The sequence below is a fragment of the Phoca vitulina genome, unplaced genomic scaffold (genome assembly GCF_004348235.1).
Source record: "Phoca vitulina isolate PV1807 unplaced genomic scaffold, GSC_HSeal_1.0 scaffold15, whole genome shotgun sequence".
NCBI lineage: Eukaryota > Metazoa > Chordata > Mammalia > Carnivora > Phocidae > Phoca > Phoca vitulina.
In genome coordinates, this window is record NW_022589718.1 from 29736264 (window position 1) to 29753394 (window position 17131).

Genomic DNA, 17131 nt, shown 5'->3' on the forward strand with positions numbered 1-17131 from the left:
ATATATATATGACATCTTCTTTATCCATTCATCTGTTGATGGACATCCTGGCTCTTTCCATAGTTTGGCTATTGTGGACATTGCTGCTGTAAACGTCGGGGTACATGTACACCTTCGGATCCCTACATTTGTATCTTTGGGGTAAATACCCAGTAGTGCAATTGCTGAGTCATATGGTAGCTCTATTTTCAAATTTTTTAGGAACCTCCACACTGTTTTCCAGAGTGGCTGCACCAGCTTGCATTCCCACCAACAGTGTAGGAGGGTTCCCCTTTCTCCGCATCCCCACCAACATGTGTCATTTCCTGACTTGTTAATTTTAGCCATTCTGACTGGTGTGAGGTGGTATCTCATTGAGGTTTTGATTTGGATTTCCCTGATGCCGAGCGATGCTGAGCACTTTTTCATGTGTCTGTTGGCCATTTGGATGTCTTCTTTGGAAAAATGTCTGTTCATGTCTTCTGCCCATTTCTTGATTGGATCATTTGTTCTTTGGGTGTTGAGTTTGATAAGTTCTTTATAGATTTTGGATACTAGCCCTTTATCTGATATGTCATTTGCAAATATCTTCTCCCATTCTGTCGGTTGTCTTTTGGTTTTGTTGACTGTTTCTTTTGCTGTGCAAAAGCTTTTTATCTTGATGAAGTCCCAATAGTTCATTTTTGCCCTTGCTTCTCTTGCCTTTGGCGATGTTCCTAGGAAGAAGTTGCTGGGGCTGAGGTCGAAGAGGTTGCTGCCTGTGTTCTCCTCTAGGATTTTGATGGACTCCTGTCTCACATTGAGGTCTTTCACCCATTTTGAGTCTATTTTTGTGTGTGGTATAAGGAAATGGTCCAGTTTCATTCTTCTTCATGTGGCTGTCCAATTTTCCCAACACCATTTGTTGAAGAAACTGTCTTTTTGCCATTGGACATTCTTTCCTGCTTTGTTGATTAGTTGGCCATAGAGTTAAGGGTCCATTTCTGGGTTCTCTATTCTGCTCCACGGATCAATGTGTTTTTGTGCAAGTATGATACTGTCTTGAAAATTACGGCTTTGTAATAGAGTGAAGTCCAGAATTGTGATGCCACCAGCTTTGCTTTTCTTTTTCAACATTCCTCTGGCTATTCGGGGTCTTTTCTGGTTCCATACAAATTTTAGGATTACTTGTTCCATTTCTTTGAAAAAAGTGGATGGTATTTTGTTGATTGCCTTGAATGTGTAGATTCCTTAGGTAGCATTGACATCTTCACAATATTTGTTCTTCCAATCCATGAGCATGGAACATTTTTCCATTTCTTTGTGTCTTCCTCAATTTCTTTCATGAGTATTTTATAGTTTTCTGAGTACAGATTCTTTGCCTCTGGTTCGATTGATTCCTAGGTATCTTATGGTTTTGGGTGCAATTGTAAATGGGATCGACTCCTTAATTTCTCTTTCTTCTGTCTTGTTGTTGGTGTATAGGAATGCCACTGACTTCTGTGCATTGATTTTATATCCTGCCACTTTCCTGAATTCCTGTATGAGTTCTAGCAGTGTTGGGGTGGAGTCTTTTCGGTTTTCCACATAAAGTATCATATCATCTGCAAAGAGTGAGAGTTTGACTTCTTCTTTGCCAATTTGGATGCCTTTTCTTTCTTTTTGTTGTCTGAATGCTGTGGTTAGGACTTCTAATACTATGTTGAATAGCAGTGGTGATAGTGGACATCCCTGCCGTGTTCCTGACCTTAGGGGGAAAGCTCTCAGTTTTTCCCCATTGAGAATGATATTTGCTGTGGGTTTTTCATAGATGGCTTTTATGATATTGAGGTATGTAGCCTCTATCCCTATACTCTGAAGAGTTTTGATCAAGAAAGGATGCTGTACTTTGTCAAATGTTTTTTCTGCATCTATTGAGAGGATCATATGGTTCTTGATCTTTCTTTTATTAAAATATTCTATCACACTGATTGATTTGCGGATGTTGAACCAACCTTGCAGCCCAGGATAAATCCCACTTGGTCATGGTGAATAATCCTTTTAATGTACTGTTGGATCCTATTGGCTAGTATTTTGGTGAGAACTTTTGCATCTGTGTTCATCAAGGATATTGGTCTGTAATTCTTCTTTTTGATGGGGTTTTTGTCTGTTTTGGGGATCAAGGTAATGGTGGCCTCATAAAACGAGTTTGGAAGTTTTCCTTCCATTTCTATTTTTTGGAACAGTTTCAGAAGAATAGGTATTAATTCTTCTTGAAATGTTTGGTAGAATTCCCCTGGGAAGCCATCTGGCCCTGGACTTTTGTTTGTTGGGAGATTTTTGATGACTGCTTCAATTTCCTTAGTGGTTATAGGTTTGTTCAGGTTTTCCATTTCTTCCTGGTTCAGTTTTGGTAGTTGATACATCTCTAGGAATGCATCCATTTCTTCCAGATTATCTAATTTGCTGGCCTATAGTTGCTCATATTATGTTCTTATAATTGTTTGTATTTGGTGTTGTTTGTGATCTCTCCTCTTCCATTCATGATTTTATTTATTTGGGTCATTTCTCTTTTCTTTTTGATAAGTCTGGCCAGGGGTTTATCAATCTTGTTAATTCTTTCAAAGAACCAGCTCCTAGTTTCGTTGATCTGTTCTACTGTTCTTTTGGTTTCTATTTCATTGATTTCTGCTCTGGTCTTTATTATTTCCCTTCTCCTGCTGGGTTTAGGCTTTATTTGCTGTCCTTTCTCCAGCTCCTTTAGGTGTAGGGTTAGGTTGTGTATTTGAGACCTTTCTTGTTTCTTGAGAAAGGCTTGTATTGCTATATACTTTCCACTTAGGACTGCCTTTGCTCCATCCTAAAGATTTTGAACAGTTGTGTTTTCATTTTCATTTTTTTTCCATGAATTTTTTAAATTCTTCTTTAATTTCCTGGTTGACCCATTCATTCTTCAGTAGGATGCTCTTTAGCTTCTATGTATTTGAGTTCTTTCTGACTTTCCTCTTGTGATTCAGTTCTAGTTTCAAAGCATTGTGGTCCGGAAATATGCAGGGAATGATCCCAGTCTTTTGGTACCGGTTGAGACCTGCTTTGTGATGTAGGATGTGATCTATTCTGGAGAATGTTCCATGGGCACTAGAGAAGAATGTGTATTCTGTTGCTTTGGGATGGAATGTTCTGAATAGATCTGTGAAGTCCATTTGGTCAGTGTGTCATTTAAGGTCTTTATTTCCTTGTTGATCTTTTGCTTAGAGGATCTGTCCATTTCATTGAGGGGGGTGTTAAAGTCCCCCACTATTATTGTATTGTTGTCAATGTGTTTCTTTGCTTTTGTTATTAATTGACTTATATAATTGGCTGCTTCCATGTTAGGGGCATAGATATTTACAATTGTTAGATCTTCTTGTTGGATAGACCCTTTAAGTAGGATATAGTGTCCTTCCTCATGTCTTATTATAGTCTTTGGTTTAAAATCTAACTTGTCTGATATAAGGATTGCCACCCCAGCTTTCTTTTGGTGTCCATTAGCATGGTAAATGGTTTTCTACCCCCTCACTTTCACTCCGGGTTGTCTTTGGGTCTAAAATGAGTCTCTTGCAGACAGCATGTTGATGGGTTTTGTTTGTTTATCCAATCTGATACCTTGTGTCTTTTGATTGGGGCATTTAGCCCATTTACATTCAGGGTAAATATTGAAAGATATGAATTTAATGCCATTGTATTGCCTGTAAGGTGACTGTTACTGTATATTGTCTGTCTTCCTTTCTGGTCTATGTTACTTCTGGCTCTCTCTTTGCCTAGAGGACCCCTTTCAGTATTTCTTGTAGAGCTGGTTTTGTATTTGCAAATTCCTTTAGTTTTTGTTTGTCCTGGAAGCTTTTTATCTCTCCTTCTATTTTCAATGACAGCCTAGCTGGATATAGTATTCTTGGCTGCATATTTTTCTCATTTAGTGCTCTGAATATATCATGCCAGTCCTTTCTGGCCTGCCGGGTCTCTGTGGATAGGCCTGTTGCCAATCTAATGTTTCTACCATTGTTGGTTACAGATCTCTTCTCCCGGGCTGCTTTCAGGATTTTCTCTTTGTCTCTGAGACTTATAAGTTTTACTATTAAATGTTGGGGTGTTGACGTATTTTTATTGATTTTCAGGGGGATTCTCTGTGCCTCCTGGATTTTGATGCCTGTTTCCTTCCCCAAATTAGGGAAGTTCTCTCCTATAATTTGCTCCAAAATACCTTCTGCCCCCTCTCTCTTTCTTCTTCTTCTGGGATCCCAGTTATTCTAATATTGCTTTGTCTTATGGTATCACTCACCTCTCGAATTCTGCCCTCATGATCCAGTAGTTGTTTATCTCTCTTTTTCTCAGCTTCTTTATTTTCCATCATTTGGTCTTCTATATCACTGATTCTTTCTTCTGTCTCATTTATCCTAGCAGTTAGCGTCCCCATTTTTGATTGCACCTCATTAATAGCCTTTTTGATTTTGACTTGGTCAGATTTTAGTTCTTTTATTTCTCCAGAAAGGGTTTCTCTAATATCTTCCATGCTTTTTTCAAGCCCAGTTAGTATCTTTAAAATCATCATTCTGAACTCTAGTTCTGACATCTTACAAATGTCCGTATTGATTAAGTCCCTGCCAGTCGTTCCTGCCTCTTGTTCTTTTTTTTGAGGTGTTTTTTTCCATCTTGTCATTTTGTACAGGGGAGAATAGATGAATGAGAGAACAAAATGCTAACAGGGTAACAACAACCCCAGAAAAATATACACTAAACAAATCAAAAGAGACCTTCCAGAAAGTGGTCACTTTTCTGTTCAGAGAGTTGCTGCTATTCTTTTCTTCTATGTCCTGTTGAGTTTGTAGGTGTTCAGAATGGTTTGATCCCTATCTAGCTGAATTCCTGGGACCAGACGAAATTTAGGTCTTCTGCTCTTCCACCGTCTTGCTCCTCCCCATATTTCCTATATTTAATAGGTAATTAGGTCCTCTTGAATATATTTATAATCCATTCCCTTCTTTCCACCCACCTGGCACTGTCCTTTTTCAATATCTCAACATCTCTCACATTAACATTGAATGTGTCTCTTATTTATCTTATATCTTCATATATGCTCCATTCTAATCCATCCACACAGAAAAAGTGGCTTTTTGTAAAACACAAATTTTTCTTGTATTTTTATACAGTATTATACCTTTCATTATAGTTCACACCTTATTAGAATAACTTAACCTGTCATTAAAGACTTTAATGATCCATGTTTAGCTCTTCTCATATTCATCATCTCTCACTTTCTTCCTTCCATATAGTCATACATGTAAGTCAACTCTTTCTTTTTCCTAAAATCTAGCATGTCTCCATGTTTTCTTTTTCATGTGCTTTTTCTCACTGCTTTTGGTTCTCCTTACTTTGCTTTCTGATTGGACCATAATTCATTATTAATTTTTCAAGAACTGCTGTGATTTGTAGCTTTTGTATAATAGTAATTGAGCCCATATGTTCTCATGCACAGACACAATTGCCTCCTCTTCTGCATCATCACTGTGCCTCCACTTGTCAATATTGATTTTCTTGCCTCTGCCCCATTCTGTTATCAGCCCCAGGCTGATACTCTTGACATAGCTGAAGCTAAAGCCGCTCTCTACAGGCAGAATTCCTCCTTTTCTGGGAAGCCTCAACTCTGCTCTTAAGTCCTTGCAACTGATTGAATCAGGTCCACCCACATTATCTAGGATAGTCTTCCATACTAAAGTCAACTCATTATGGACTTGAATCACATCTATGAAATACCTTCACAGCAAAAGCTACATGAGTGTTTCATTGAATAACTGGCTTCAGTAGCCCACCTGAAGTGACACATAAAATGGTCTATCACACTTCTTAAGGACTGATAGCATAACTTTTCATCTCTTTATAAATCTAGCTTTTGTCATATTGCCAGAGTTTGTCTATAATAACACTTCCCTGCTCGACAGAAGCTAGAAATTTGATTAAAATTTATTTGACAATGCCCCTTTTCATATGCAGCCATTCCTCTTACTTATATAAGTACCAAGGTGTATCTTAGAAAAGAAAAAAGAAAAAAGAAAAAAAAAAGACCTGACCATGACTGAAATTCAGAAATATACCCAAACCATGATCGATTTGGTGGCTCCAGCACAAGTCTCTGTCCCCAGACGTAACTCATTATAAGGAAGAAAAAATATAGGGCATCAATCCAGACTCAATTCCAAGATACAAGAATCAGAAAGATCTTTTCATTTTGGACACAGTTAGATGACTGGTAATAAAACTCATCATGGCCTAGTCACCCTCCCTGCTTGGATATGCTTATCCAAGGAGATAATGGTCTTTGTATTTAAAGAGATATATCATCTGGTATCCATTGGGCCACCTACTCTCAGAGTTTAACAGAGAAAGAGATATTGTGCCCTGCTTCCCTCAAAAGCATTCTTACTAATGTGGTTAAACAGTCTACTGCAGTAGAGATACAGTCTAATACAAAATCTTTCCAGAATATAAGTACAGGGTGCTAGGTGAATGTGTATCCTGGAGATTTAAAAATGCCAGAGATAGAAACAATGTCCTAAGAGACACCTGAGTTGAGATGGGAAGGAAGAAGAAGTAGTTGAGAATGACTACTTTAGGCAGATGTTTTAGATGGCTCCCAGTCATGGAGTTGAGAACAGACCTAGAAATGATTGAGATATGTATGGAAAGAGTTCAGTGTGAATAGATATTGAGAACAAATAGAAGAGTGATAGAAGGCTCTAGGTAGATGAACAAAGACAAATCCTGTCAAACCTTGGTCAAAACATTGGATTTCTAAAGCCAGTGGAAAGTGGAAAACTTCTATATGATTTTCAGCAGAGGATAAAATAATCAGATTGTGTTTTAAATAGAATATTCATGTTACATTGTGGAAAATAGATTATGTAAAGGAAGATACTAGAAACTATTGAAATATTCCAAAATAGTTCTTAAATGGTGGTTAGGACTACGTGGAAGGGAAGTGTAAGTGATATCAATGAGGCTGTGGGAATGTGAATAAAAAAGTCTTTTAGCTGGAACATTTTTAGGACAATGGTACAATTTAATCATATACTATTTAAGGAATAGAGAAGATACTGGTTTTGAAAATGTTGCTGTATTTGAAGTATTTGCATCCATCTGCAGATGTCAGTAACAGCTGGATATAGTGATCTATAGTTTAGCAGAGGGATCTGAGTTTGAAATACTGATTTGAATTGTTTGTGTCCAGATCATCAGAAAGCCCATAGGAGAAAAGTGGACTGATGTCCTTGGATTAAAAACTGGGGAGGGGGGGTGGAGGGAAGAGAGGAGAAAATGAGATGGAAATAAGACCTAAGATGGAGACATAGCAACTCATCATTAAGGCTCAGTTAGATAAGCACATACTGGCCAAGAAGACTGAGAAAAATGAACATGGCAATTTCGGGAAAACTTGGATCATGGGATATCATGGAAGAAAATGGTATCTTAAAAAGTGGAGTGAATAAACAGATCAACTGCTGGAGCGTATAAATGGTGAAGTACCTGGATTCAGTAATATGGAAGTCAGTGCCTTTAGTGAGAGCAGAATTAGTGAAGAAGTGGAGATTAAGATCAGATGGGAATGATAAGTAAGAGTTGAGGATAAGTAAGCCAAAACATTCAGTTTGGATAATATGTTCAATAAATACCACAGTTTGAGGGGAACATCAGGTGCAGTTGTGCATGTTTGTGTCTGTCTGTGTGTGGGAAGGAAGGAAAAATTTGCAGGAATCTTGGGTCCAGTTTGATTAATTGGGTGAATTTATTTCATTACTCATTATTGTATCTCTTGGGAACAGAAACACTTGACCCTATCCCTCCCAACAGGATAATCCACAAAAAGCACTCACCTTATATTGCTCTAAGGATGGTAGTGGGAGATCCCATGGATGCTTGTGAGTGGAAATTTGGTGATGCAGTCAGGCCTGGGACTTCAGTGAGGATGTTAATAATTTCTTAATATAAGCATATATGGAAATTTTTCTTAAGTATTTACATAGTGGTAGTCATAAAATAATGGAGTTCTTACAACTAAAAGCATGGAGTTTTAGAACATGATGGTATCAGGGCGCCTGGGTGGCTCAGTCATTAAGCGTCTGCCTTCGGCTCAGGTCATGATCCCAGGGTCCTGGTATTGAGCCCCGCCTGAGGCTCCCTGTTCAGCGGGAGCCTGCTTCTCCCTCTCCCACTCCCCCTGCTTGTGTTCCCTCTCTCACTGTCTCTCTCTCTGTCAAATAAATAAATTAAAAAAAAAAGTGTTAGAACATGATGGTTTCATGAATAATATAATTAAATTGCACAAATAATAAAGTCTAAGTTATCAGACACATAGTAGATACTCAATAAATGATTGCTGAATGAAAGATTTATTAATTGATCCATTATAGGACACTTACTTCATATTCTTTCCATATTTTTTTAAAGATTTATTTATTTATTTTAGAGAGAGTGTGTGTGTGAGTCAGGGGAGGGGCAGAGGAAGAGAATCTTCAAGCAGACTCCCTGCTGAGTGCAGAGCCTGATGCAGGGCTGGATCTCACAACCCATGAGATCATGACCTGAGTCAAAACCAAGTCAGATACTTAACCAACTGAGCCACGGAGGAACCCCTATACTTTCCATATTTCACCCAGAGAGTAGAAAAATTAAATTGAGGAAAAAAAGTGATCAGAATAAATTTAAGAAAATTGCGAAAGGGGCACCTGGGTGGCTCAGTTGTTAAGCATCTGCCTTCGGCTCGGGTCATGATCCCAGGGTCCTGGGGCCGAGCCCTGCATTAGGCTGCTTGCTCTGCAGGAACCCTGCTTCTCCCTCTCCCACTCCCCCTGCTTGTGTTCCTGCTCCCGCTATCTCTCTCTCTGTCAAATAAATAAATAAAATCTTAAAAAAAAAAAAAAAAAAGAAAGAAAATTGCAGAAGAAGTCAAAAATTTCAAATCCAGACAACCATAGTTTTGTTTGGAGTAATAGGACAACAGTGGCTCTTCATTGTCAGAAAAGCTGATTCAGAGACACCCAGTATTGTTTCTGTTTCCTTATAAAATTGGAAATAAAGCAGATATTAGAATTTATTAGTCAGAGAATGTCATCTCCTGGTCCAGTTATCTTTAGTTTTCGACATTGCTGGCTTTTGTATTCTATATACTTGATTTTATCTATTCAGGTAAATAAGAGTTAATATTAAGAGTGTCAGTTTGGCCCCAAATGGTAATTAGTATAATCTGTTCTGTATGAAAGCTGAGTTGGCAGGACTTGGAGTTTAATAATGCCCATGGTATGAAATCAACAATTTGTCATTGTGGCTCAAATATGCACAGATGGACACTCAGTCCTCATTTTGGAATTTGTTTTTCCAGAAGAATCCACAGAGATTATACTTCTTTTATTTGGGTATTCATATTAACAATAAAAGCTAGTGACTGAAATGTTGCATGTCAACATGATATATATACAGTTTTCTTATTTATCATTATTAAACTCTTATCTAATGTACTATTTTTATATTTCCTATCTTTAACCTCACATTTGGGGATGGGCAGAGAAACACAAAAGAAGAGCTAAAATTGTAACCAATAGTAAGGTCACCTTAAAATATATATTATTTATATACATATATAGTCCAACTCTGATACAATTTGAAGCACATTAGTATATTTTTAGTACATAGTTTATTGTGTATTTTGTAGGCATGTTTATATAATTGGCAAATTTTATAGCAGCATAAACATAGTTATAGGTACGGTACATACAAAAATTATCTTTACAAATATTATGGTGGAGATATTTATGTTAAGAGTCTCCATATTACCATTTTAAAAGACAGCAGCTACATAATAGTATCTTTAATACATGCTGTCTTTAATATAGCCAACCAAGGGTTTTATCAGGTATATGAATAAAATTGAAACTTCTGTTTTATAAAGCTTGTCTCAGGGGCAAGCTAAAAGTAGATGCTAGGAGAGAGAGGAAGTCTATATTTCCAGGAAAAGTAACTGACCATATAATAGTAGGCTATCGCTTATTTAATTCATGAATTTGGTACTAATAATCTATGGATATGATATATTTCCATTAGCGCATGTCAAATATATATTTTTAGACTCACAGTTATGGATAATATAAATTAAGTACTCTCTCTGTCTTTTTTAAAAACTAGGCTCCACGCTGGGTGTGGAGCCCAATGTGGGTCTTGAACTCATGACCCTGAGATCAAGACCTGAACTGAAATCAAGAGTCATACACTTAAGCGACTGAGTCACCCAGGTGCCCCTCTTTCTCTGCCTTTTTTATGCATTTATATTCTAGTGGGCATTTGTATGTGCACATATCTTAGTAAGTTTTTTGAAATAGAGCTTTACTACATGAGATCTCTTGCATTTTTCTTCTTTCTAATAGACCTCAGAATTTCATAATGTGTCCTGGATTGAAAGAAGTCAGATATGTCATTTAGACCACTGCTCTCTCTCTCTCTCTCTCTCTGACATGAAGACATAAGTTATTTCCAGTAGAAGAAAGATTTATTAAAACAACTATGAAAAGGTCCATAGTTATCCCATATTATAAGAGTTCTTTGGGCTAGACAAATAAAACAGATTGGCTTCAGGTTAAGCTAATTTTCTTTCAAGGTCTAAGTCAGAGATGGAAGGAAGATACAGAAGGGGGAGAGAGAGAGAAGGGCTTGAAACAGGAGGAGAGAGAGAAAGGAGAGGGAAGAAAGAATGAGAGAGGAGAAGTAGTTGGAGGGATAGTGAGAAGAAGAAGAAAAAAAGGGAGTAGGGAAAACAGAGGATGAGCAAGGAGCAAGATTGACAGAGCGAGACACAGAATCTCAATCCGTTTCCAGTCCTCCCCTTCACAGCACAGTCCGTAGCTAATCTGTCAGAAATGTTGCTCAAGCAAATGAGGACCTTACCTTACGCATTGTAAGGGATACCTGTTGGGCTCCGGAGTGCTGTAGCAATATTGTTTGTGTAGTATGAACTGCTCCCCTGAAAATTGTGGTCTATCTCCAAATGACACCTCAGAAAATGTTGGGATAGCAAATCATACGTTGAGGACTAGTGATAATCTTCTATTATGTTGAGGGACACAGAAAACTGACAGGATAGGTATGAAATTCTGCACCTAAATGGGGGGAATAAGAACACTTCCCTGTCCAAATGTCTGACAGCTGGAAACACTACCTACCTTTTTCACTATTACTTTATATGCCACAGTTTTATCAAATGGAGTTATACCATAAACCTGAAGTAAACTTCCTAGTTAAAAGTACCTTCCAGAACACTCTCTATCTCAGAACTCCACAAGGTACAACTACTTTTCTGAATATAGTGAGCCCAGGAAAAACAGTTGGTATTACCATAAAATTCTTAGATATCTCCATGCTTTATTCCACTTAAACAAGCTTGAGTCAAAAGGAAGATTAGGTCTTTTCAATTCTTGTACCCATGTCCATTTGTTCTCTAGGAAAATGTGGTGTCTAAGAAAAGAGGACTAAGCAGTTTTTTAAAATAAGCCTCTGCCTTTTAGTTCTAGAAGTCTGGATGTTGTGAAGCAAGAAGTTCTGGTAAGCTATATCTTTAAATCACATACTAAAGCCAAGAAAAAGAAGGATGTACCCTCTCCAAGTTCACCCTTTGTTCTGCACATTTTCACCTCTCCTTGCAGATCTGCAGAGAAGCTGGTCCAAGTTCCCATGGGCATCTCTTCTAGAGAACGACTCTGGAGAAGGCAGTTAGTAGGATGCTGTGGATAGGCCAACTCCACAGTTGGACTTGAGGCTGTAAATGGTACCCATCATCTCCCTCTTGCTCTACCCATTCTAAATTCACCCTACCTTCAGTGATCAGCTGATCTTGGTTGCTTAACTCTAGTATAGCCAAAACTCATTCCAGAAGGTTCTGAGCTCTGGGCAATCACACCCTTCTAATGGCAGGTTGTTCCACATATCCATTCAGTTATATTTGGTCAGAGGAGTAAGAAGGAGCGCCCAAGTGAACCACATGGGTTCCAAACATATGTCTCTTTCCTCTTCCTTGTTAAAAGCCTCCCTACTTCCTCCTGATCAGAATCAATTAACCTGCCATAGTGATTATTCTTTTTCTCACTTGCTAATTCCTAGGCAGAAAGACTCTAAAATGCTCAATGAGACACGCATGCTGTGAATTAGGTTGTTTAGGAGTGTTGGACTATTTTCCCATTGTTTGTCATTTATTGGTTTCCAATTTGATTCCATTATGTTTGTAGAACAAACTATATGATTTAAATTATTTTCAACTTGTTGAGGCTTGTTTGATGGCACAGGGATATGGTTAGTTCTCAGGAATGGTGGAAGTTCTGACTCCCCCTTGAAACTTTTCTGCCACCACTGAAGCAAGGATGGATGGGTTGGGTTGCTTGCAAGTTAGGGGTGAAAGTCCAGATTCTTTGTATGGTTTTTATGGACACAGTTCAATGAGGATGAGGATGGTTATTGTAATTAGTCAGTCCTAACTCCCTACTGGACCTTCTCTGACACCGCTCTGAAGGGTGTTGTCTTGTTATAGTCTTAAGAGGGTCAAAGTCTAGGCTTTGCTGGCATGTGTAGAGGTAAGGCTACAGTTTTTAATGTGGTGTTTGGCTCCAGCTCTTATCTAAAAGTTTTCTGTATTTGTAGCTTGTCCCTTTCCTTATTCTTTGGCTAGATAATGGTCTTTCTCATGGATATTTTTGCTGCTGTCATTGGTGTTTCTGGGTTGCTGGCTTCTGCAGCTCTAAGTCAGAGATATTATAAGGCAAGAAGAAAATCCAGACAACTCGTCATCAAGTCAGGTTCTGAGGTTTCTAATGGATCTACCTTTTTTTGGTCAACCATTCAGAGTCTCCTTCTGTTTCATATGTAATGTCTAGGGTTTTTAGTTGTCCTTAGCAGGATAATGATGAAAAGTGCATCTATCCCTATTTTCCAGAAGTAAAAGTCCTATCTATGAAATTTTAAATTGTTTTGTCTGTAGGTAAAAGGAAACAGGCAAAATTAATTTCAATGGCATATTTTATTCAATGTGATGTACCCAAAATATTATAATGTTCACGTGGAATATTACAAAGATTATTGAAATACTCTTTTTTTCTTACAAAATATTCAAAATTTAGGGTTTATTCCACCCAGCAGATCTCAATTCAGGCTAGCCACATTTCAAGTCCTCAGTAACCCTATGAGACTAGCCGTGATCATATTGGCCAATAGAGTGCTATACAAACGCATTTGGAAATGTATGTGAAGTAATTATTTTGTTAAGAAAAATACAGTTCAGTCAAGCTTGCCCTCCAATGAACTGCAAAGTTTAGTGGTGCCCTCTTATCTGTTTCAGGTTTGATTAGGAGAAGTGGTCAGAAAGTTGGAGAGGCAGGACTCCAAGGAATAGAGCTCATGCAGTGGCACTTAAGTGTCAGCAGTTCTGGGGACTAAGCCTACAGAAAGTCGGAGAGATATTCAGTTGAACACAGCACCAATGGGGCAAGAGTGGAGATCCAGAGGGCTAAGGGCAGCTGTCTAATAAAATGTCATGATTGCCCACCAGGAGCAGCTTCCTGAGTGTTTTACCTGTGCAGGCACACAGGGTCCACACTCAGAAGGGCCCCACACTTGGAGGTGACTTGTACACCATAGGCTTGGTAACACACGTGTGCTCAAAGGATGGCAGAGAAACCTTAGGAAGATTCAAGACATGACACCAGGCAAGCTGTCTAATTTCGGTGGTCAGGAGTATGCCAGCACATACCCTCCAAACCAAAAACCAAACTGTTGCCTCCTGCATCTTCTAATGAAGAAGGAAGAACCATGTTTGGTTGTTTTTTGTTTTTTTGGGTTTTTTTGGATTCTGAAGGCACTAAAAGGAATTTTTGCAGAACCATTTTTAATCTAATTTTATGTGATTGCATCAAAATATACCACTGACCATTTAGTAAAAAACAAAAATAATAAAAAAAAAATCATTATATGCTCTTTCCCATTCATCAGGTACCTTGTGCAAAATAAACAAAAGGGGGGCATACTAAAGCAGTAAGGATGTGGTCGTATCAAATTATTTATTAATGGAGGATATGTCTTGTTTGCAGGATCAGAAATATGAATTATCAAGTTTTTTTTTTCAGTATCTAATACTGTCTGCAACTAGAGCATACCAATTTTTCTTTCAGCCTCCATTTCCAACTGTGCTGATGTGTCTGTTTCATTGATTTGCTGCCCATCAAATCTGAATCTTATCTGACTCATTGGCAAACTATCATTCACAACAGACTTTCATTAATTAAATGGTGTATAAACTGCACTGTCTGCCCTGCCACCTGAAAATTAATAAGATTGTTTTCTCTGTCTTCAAGCATTCTTTGTTTTTCCTTGGCTAAGGCAGCATCCAGTTCCCAAAGAAGGACCATTTTCCCACTGCACTGGGATATTAGTAGCACCAAAGAAGCAGAACACAGAGGTAGCCATGGTGGAGCTTGTTTATTTTACCCTTTTTTTATTTTATTTTATTTTGTTATGTTATGTTAATCACCACACATTACATCATTAGTTTTTGATGTAGTGTTCCATGATTCATGGTTTGCGTATAACACCCAGTGCTCCATGCAGAACGTGCCCTCTTTAATACCCATCACCAGGCTAACCCATCCCCCCACCCCCCATCCCCTCTAGAACACCTCAGTTTGTTTCTCAGAGTCCATAGTCTCTCATGGTTTGTGTCCCCCTCCGATTCCCCCCGCTTCTTTTTTCCCTTCCTACTTTTTTTTTTTTTTTTTTTTTTTTAGCATATAATGAATTATTTGTTTCAGAGGTCAGGTCTGTGATTCAACAGTATTTTACCCTTAAAAGTATTTTGAACTTTGGCCTGTAGTCCTTGACAATAATACTTTTGTCGTTAAATTTGAAAATTTTGCTAAGATATATTTTACATTTGATCATTCTTGCTCAAGTTTAATTTGTTCTTCCTCTGAGATAATGTAGTCTTTATTTTTAATTTCTTTCCTGACTTTGATCAACTTCCACTGTACTTTTTTCCTGCTGGTTGTGTTGTGTTTGGTTTGGTTTGATTTGGTTTGGTTTGGTCTGGTCCATTTCGGTCCTGGTTTTGGCACATCTGATTTTATTTGTGTATTCGGTTGTTCATTTACCTCCATGTGCTTTTCTTAAAGATACTTAATTCAGTTTGGAATGTGATGTTAACTTTCTTTTGCTCTTGTTTTATTTTTATTACTTTTGGGGAGTATATGGGGTTATCAGTGAAAATGCTATAGTTTATATTTCCTATTTTTTCTTACATTGGGGCTGTGTTAAGTTGTTTTTTGTTTTTTGTTTTTTAACTTTTTTCCCCTTCTATTTCTACATTTTATGGTAGAAAGAATGCTCTTTTCTGGGATGCAATGATGTTCAGTTTCCTTAGTAAATGAAGTTGGTTGTGGTGGCAAGAGGAAAAGCAAGACTTTTGGAGATCTGTGCTTGTCTTCAATTTCTGCAGCTTTCTTAACTTCCTCATTTCTTTTTTTCTTTCACTGACATATCTTCAAGGAGCATCCTTCTCTTTTGATCTGCTTCTCAGAAGTTGTGCTTCATCAAAGCCGTCAGTCACTCCCCCTTATTGCCAAGCCCCTCCCCTGTAATCAGTGCAGTGAACTCTGTGTCCTGGGACTACCTTGACCATTTTCATGCTCAGTGTTGAACTTTCAGGGGGTTACTTTACTTTGTGCTTTTCCTATGTGATTTTCCCCCCTCTTCTGTTGCCCTGATGTACACACTCACAAGGTTTGCAGTGGTAGTGAGAGAGCTCTGTTGGCATTTAGGCTTTATTTCATTGCTCATAGGTAGTTGGGATTTTGTGATGCTCTCTGGCTTCTAGTAATCCTGAAGGCTGAAGGATGTATGATTTTACTTGTACTCACTGTTGAATTTGTGGTCTTTTGGGCAGATGAGTCAAGAAATTTGGATTCAAGTACTTGTCGTGATCCTCCATATCTGAAGCCCCCTGTTTTCGTATTATCTTCCTAAATATGTTCACCTTGTAGCAATGTGCATTTTTCTGTTATAATTCTGTACAGTTTTGGCCTGAGAGTCTTATTTATTTGAATTCTTCATATGCTAAAAATACCGATTCTTGTTTTTTTCAGTTGCTCTGTGTTTCAATGTCTGTGTCCTTTTCCATTTACATTGTCTATGCTGTGGTTTACTCATTAATTATTAAGTAGTAGTTGACCTAGCAGTGACCTTTTGGGGACTAAATTTTTGGCAAGGTAGCCATGTTAAAATGTAAAATTAAGGTTCCATCGGGCAAGCATTACAGAGTCAGAAAGCACTATTTTTTTTCATATTATGTTGCTTGGATATATATTCTTAAGTTTTAGATTCTATTGTAATTGTAAAATAGCCCTTTTTGGATTTCACCTTTGAGTTGAGAATTGGTTATTGGTTAAAAAGTATATTTCTAGGGATTCCATTTTCCTTTGCTTCTTATTTTGTTATACAATGTAGTTTTCTTATTTTACACAAGGAAAATGATATAATTTTATTATATTTATTTTGTTTTCTTTGTGGTCTAATTTTGAGACTCATTTTTTCCAAAAACTGCATGATTATTTGATAAATGAATATTCTTTGAAATTAGGGCAGATATATATTAAATAAATCCTATTACTTTTATATCATTTATTTACTCAATATTATTACCCAAGGTACAAATTCTACATGTTCTAAGTTATACTAAGGTTTAGATAAGTAAAAAAAAAAAAAAAAAAAAAAAAATTTGTTGACTTCTTTTATCCACTCAACAGATACTTATTGAGCATCCCTATGACACTGGAGGGTTGAATGTACAAACTCAATTAAAATGAGACACCTGCCTAGACCTCATGTTCCTCACAGACTAGTGAATAAAACAGCCTCCTGTCCATAATCTCACAAAGAGTTATTTTTATCAACTGTGGTAATGCTTTCCTGAGAGAATGGAACAGTGAAATCTCTTGAGGATTCCTGGAGGACCAGCTATTTGAGTTGATATCTGATACCTGTGAGCAATAAAGGTGGTGTTGATTGGTGAGCATTGTAAGTAGAGGTCACAGTAAAAACACCCAAGAACTGTGGGCTGTGGGAACTAAAAGAAAGACCTGTA